Source organism: Fukomys damarensis, unplaced genomic scaffold (genome assembly GCF_012274545.1).
Source record: "Fukomys damarensis isolate Sample0158 unplaced genomic scaffold, DMR_v1.0_HiC HiC_scaffold_19, whole genome shotgun sequence".
Lineage (NCBI taxonomy): Eukaryota > Metazoa > Chordata > Mammalia > Rodentia > Bathyergidae > Fukomys > Fukomys damarensis.
Genome location: NW_022900931.1, coordinates 42,000,768 through 42,005,935, shown reverse-complemented (window position 1 = coordinate 42,005,935; position 5,168 = coordinate 42,000,768). Strand labels below are relative to the sequence as shown.

At 43.7% G+C, this 5,168-nt stretch overlaps 1 protein-coding gene across 1 annotated transcript in view; it reads right to left on the bottom strand.

Annotated features, from left to right (window-relative positions):
- Positions 1-5,168, bottom strand: part of Ildr2 (immunoglobulin like domain containing receptor 2) — a gene marked incomplete at both ends in the record, with an annotated part of 51,337 nt that overhangs the window by 20,719 nt on the left and 25,450 nt on the right. The window lies entirely within an intron of this gene.

Genomic DNA, 5,168 nt, shown 5'->3' with positions numbered 1-5,168 from the left:
TATTTTTTTTTTTTTTGTACCAGGGATTGAACTTGGGTCCTTGCACTTGCAAAGCAGACGGTGGAATCACTGAGCTAAATCCCCGGCCCTAGTTCATATATATTTAAAACAGTGGAGAAGTCAAACAAAATGTGTCTACGGGCTGTGAGTTTTCAAACTCTGATGGGCATATACACAGAGATGTATTTATGGGTGGGAAAACACAAATGCTGGATTCCCCCACAGGCTGTGTAGGTTACCTTAATGGTGTTCTCGTTCCACACACAGAATGATGGTGAATGTAAGCTCTAGGCACATATCTTCAAATTAAAACTTCAAAGCCGTACTATTCACACCAGATTGTTAGCCTTTCTTATTTCTGAGGAGTTTGGGATGGGCATCGTGGAAAAGCAATGAAGGGCCTTTCATATTTTACAATAGACTTTCTTTACTTTTATAATTGAAAAAATTGAAGAGATCAGTATGAAACTGGCACTTGGGGGAGTGTATATGACATATAGATAGGAAATTCACAAGGCTTGTCACTATAGCAGGAAGACCTACAACAAGCTCCTCATTGCCCCGAAGCAACCGTCAACAGCTGGGGCTTCAGAAGGTGAAAGCTTCCCACAATGCATCTGTGTAACGCTATGTTAGCCCCAGGGTGGTGAGAATGACAGACTCTTGCAGTAAAGTGGGTGAAATTAAAGGCCTTCTGAATTCAGAAGTTAGTAGTTTTGGTATAGCAGACAACACCATTATATCAACAGCCGAGAATGCAAAGCTCTCTGGCTTTTACTTATATTCTACTGGAGCTAAAAGCATTTAAAAATTGGAATTATGCTGGAATCCTATATTTCTAAAAATCATTTTGCTTCCTCTTTCTTCCCTAACGATTCCTAAGAAATGCTACTGCCAGTTAGAAATGTGCTATCTTTTCATTCATTCTATCACATCCAATGAAATTCTCATTTTAGGACATCTAAACAATAGCAGTAAATACATTCCAGATTTCAACAGTGCTTTATCAACACTTATGAATCACTGTTATTCTTCCAGGATTTAGTTTAAGAGCGGCAATTACAAGTCACTTTAACATCTGAGGAAAAGGATGGAAAGCAGTCCCTGTAATATAAGGCCACATTTATTCTTTTCAAACCAAAGCTCAAACTCGTAGAAAATAGTTTTCACGTAACCATTAAGTTTTCTCCAAGCCTTGCAGAATCTATCACTTTTAAGAAATTTCCACATGAATAAACCAAATGAATCAGACACACCAGTAGCTCTTGCAGGCACACACACTGTGCCAGTGTCACAGGATCCAGAGCCAATGTGTTCGGATCCTTTGGGCCAAATGCTCAGGGTAGAAACCAGTACTATGAATACAACAACTGACATCTCTAACCTCTAGCACTGTCCATTTCAGCCATTCCCTGCCACTGCCACCTTAGAGTTATCCCCAGTGGAACTGTTTATACATATTCCCAGGAACTAGCTCACTTCTGGGACGTCTCACTCAATAAAGAGATGTGTATGGTATGGTACCCAGTGTCAACAGAAACAGGAATGAAGCATAGTTCCTTGAAATGCTTGACAGGTTCTGTCTGGCCCACACCGTGCTGCTTGACCAGCAGCATAAGCAGAACGCAGTTCATTTTCTTTCTAGCACTGGAAATGAAACCCAGGGCCTTTGCATTGAGCTATATTTCAAAACTATTATTTCTTTGTTTATTTTTTGAAACAAGATCTAAGTTGTCCATTCTGGGCTTGAACTTGTACACCTCCTGCCTCAGCCTCCCAGAAGGATGAGATTACAGGGATGCACTACTGAGCCTGGCAATTAACTGCTTCTGCATTATCAGACTTGCTAAAGTCAAAGAGCTCCTCTCCCTCTCCCTCTGTTTCGTGTGCGTGTGTGTGTGTGTGTGTTTGTGTGTGTTTTACTGGGGATTGAAATCATGGAATACTGAGCTGCATCCCTAGCCCTTTCTTAAACTTTGAGATAGCAGCTCACTAAGTTGCTAGGGCTGGCCTCGAACTTGTATTCCATTTGCCTTGTCACCCAGAGTAGCAGGTATATGTCACTACATCTGGCCCTCCCCTCCTCTCTCCTCCCCTCCCTTCCCCTCCTTTCTTCCTCCCCCCCCATTTCTCCACAGCTTTTGCACTAAGCTACATCTCCAGCCTCTTTATTTTGAGACAGGATCTTAGTAAGTCATTAAATTTCCCAAACTAGGTTCCAACTTGGATCATCCTGCCTCAGCCTCCCCATGTGCTAGGATTACAGGGAGGCACTACCACATGCCTGGCTTTTTCTCTGCATTTCTGACTTCAGATTCTACCTGGTATGTGGAACTTCCCCTCCAAGACAGAGTTCTCCCCTTAATTTGGAGAACTATCTTTGCACATTTTATAACAATCATGTCCTGGGGATATTTTCCTAATACTCTTATCTTGGTAGGAGAGGCACCTAAAGGCAGAATTTACTTACCTTCCCTATTGCAATGAGCATTTCAACTGATCTGTTCAAGTCCTTACCACACACAAGTCCACAAGAAGGAAATAAATTCTGAAAGAGCAATGTGAGAGTGCCTCAGTGAAGAGATGCTTCTCCCTCTGAGTTCCCTGGGGCCACTGTACACATCTTCCCTGGAACACTCCCTGAGCAGGGACAAGGACTCCCTTAGGTGTGCTTCCACTAGTCGACTTCAGACCCTTCAGGACAGGCTCTGGGCTCCAAGCTCAGCAGCCCAGCAGCCCAGCCTGGGAGGATCCTCCAGTGTCTCTGGCAGCAGATCTCTATTGTTTGGTAGGCTGGGTTTCCGGCTAGATTTCTGATTCACTGCTCATTTTATTTCCCTCTACCCACTCCAGATGGAAGTAGGCTCTCAATAAAACATAAAGGAAATATTCATTCATTCAGCCCTAGTCTATGTATGATAGAACATTTAGCAGGCCTGCGGTCAAGGTACAATGCCAAGGAACATCCGCTAGACACCAGGACCCCCTAAGACACCATCTTGCTATCTAAGAGACCAGAAGCACCACTTCACCTCCACCCTTTGATTTGAGAATCACTGGGTTAGGGTACTTTACAGGAAGTCATTACAGAGACTTCTAATGCATACAGATTTCAGCCAAAAAGATTGCTCTTCTCTCTTAATACTTATCCAAGTTCTGATTGTTAGCCTAAGGCTCCAAAATGCAAAGGTGCAGCAGTTCTGGGTTTTGGACAAACTTGCTTTTTTTGGTGCCAGGGATCGAACTCCGGTCCTTGTGCTTACATGGTAGGAAGCAGAACCACTGAGCTAAATGCCCAGCCCTGGACAAACTTGCTTTTAGATCCTAGATCTGGTGCTCAGTCATTTAACAGGCAGATTGTTAAGAAGGTGGAACTCATGAAAAGGGGGGATAACCACACCTTCCCATTCCCTCATGATGCCTGCGGCCTATGTTTCTTTGACTGTATTGACCAGAGGTCCTTCTGGGATTTTCCAATGAACGGTGGAAAGGAACCTTTTGGTTTAAAGTGATAAGGAGTGCCTTTCTTCCCAGTCCCTCAAGGTTCCTTCCTTTCCCTTCTGCTTAGCACACATCTCAGCTTCATCTTATTTCCAAGCTTCCCTCAGATGCTCTGGATCTGTCTTCAGGGATGTACCGTATCCACCCCCTGTTCTCACAGCTCCTAGCCCTCCAAAACGTTTCTCTCCTATGTCTTTGAGGAGAGCAGATGCCTTTCTCCAGCCCTTTTAAGCGCAAAGATTTTTCTATAGCTGTGCCTTAAGTGTCGTTTCTATGGCTATTTAAAATCCCAAATAGATTGGAAATTTCCCAAGGACACACACATCCTCAATTTTATTCTATATTCCCATGGCAACCGTGCATTCAATAAATATAGTTTATGACTATCCATCACAAATGTGGATATAGCCTACTTTTATACATATTTATATAGTTTGTATTTAAGCACTTCATGTGTTTATTTTTCTTTTTATGTCTTTTGTATTTTAGTTCACTTTAAATTATAGCCTTAGAGGAGAATAATTCTGACAGTGAATTCTCTCCATAAAATGACTAGCATTGGACCATCTGCAATTAACTGTTAATAAATCCTTCCGTGTTTTTTGGCAGTGATTATAAGCTTTGCCTCAGGCAGTGACTTCTTCCAGTCTCAAAGAATTCCAGAATCAGATTTTAAAGCTAGAAAATGATCACGAAGGTCTAGTCTATACCCACCCTACGTTTTCAGAAACCGGAAGCTCAGAAAGGTTAAGAGCTTACCCAAAGGTACAAAGCCGACTAACAATCAAGCCAGGAATAGACCCTGGGCCTTTTTACTCCCACCCTAGAAGCCCTTCACCACCAATAGCTCACTGCCCCATCAGCATTTGCTGCTTCTTCATTTAGAAACGTGCAGCAACTTCTTTCTAGTCTCCTGGTATCTGCAATGAGTGACTCTGAAATTTGTGTGTGGCATGCCTTCTCTGTTTATATAATTAAAGTATAATTTTTGGATGCTGAAAATGTAGGAGATCGTTGAAATTCTCAGCACCTCTTAAAGCTGCGACCGGAAAACGATTACTAAATACATCAAAACACAGGGTGATCTAATTAAAAGGCATTCACCAGGCTGTGACCACTAATAAACAATAACAGATAAGATTGCAAAGTACTCTTTCTTTGCAGGGTGCTACAGTGATCCAACCCTTTATCCTCAGAGAGTGAATAGATACAAAATAGTAAAACACGCTTGACTTGGCCTGAGATGCAGTGCAGAAGGCAGCTAGATTGGACTCAAGTGATGTGAAGGAAGGGATTCAGTGGAAGGCAGAAATTGAGTTTCTTGCGCTCAGTATGATTTCTTGCACTTACTCTACCCAGCCCGAGCCTACCACAAAGATAGGCCTCAGACTAGATACAAAGACCCCGAGCAGGGCTGCTTCCCCTGACCTCCGGGCGTCAGCTCGGAGGGCGTGGGGTGCCCAGCCCCTCTCAGGGCTCCAGGCCTCGATCCGGAGCTTTTCCCAGATTCCTCCCTTAGGAGCCGATTCAGCAAAGTCAGAGGCGCAGCCCTCACGTGAACGCAAACCAGCACGCTTGAATAGTGGCAGCTGGCTTGGGGGAAAATGGAACTACTGTCTCCCGCCCGCTATCCAGGGCTGCCCCCCACCACCCCCGGCTGAGCCGAT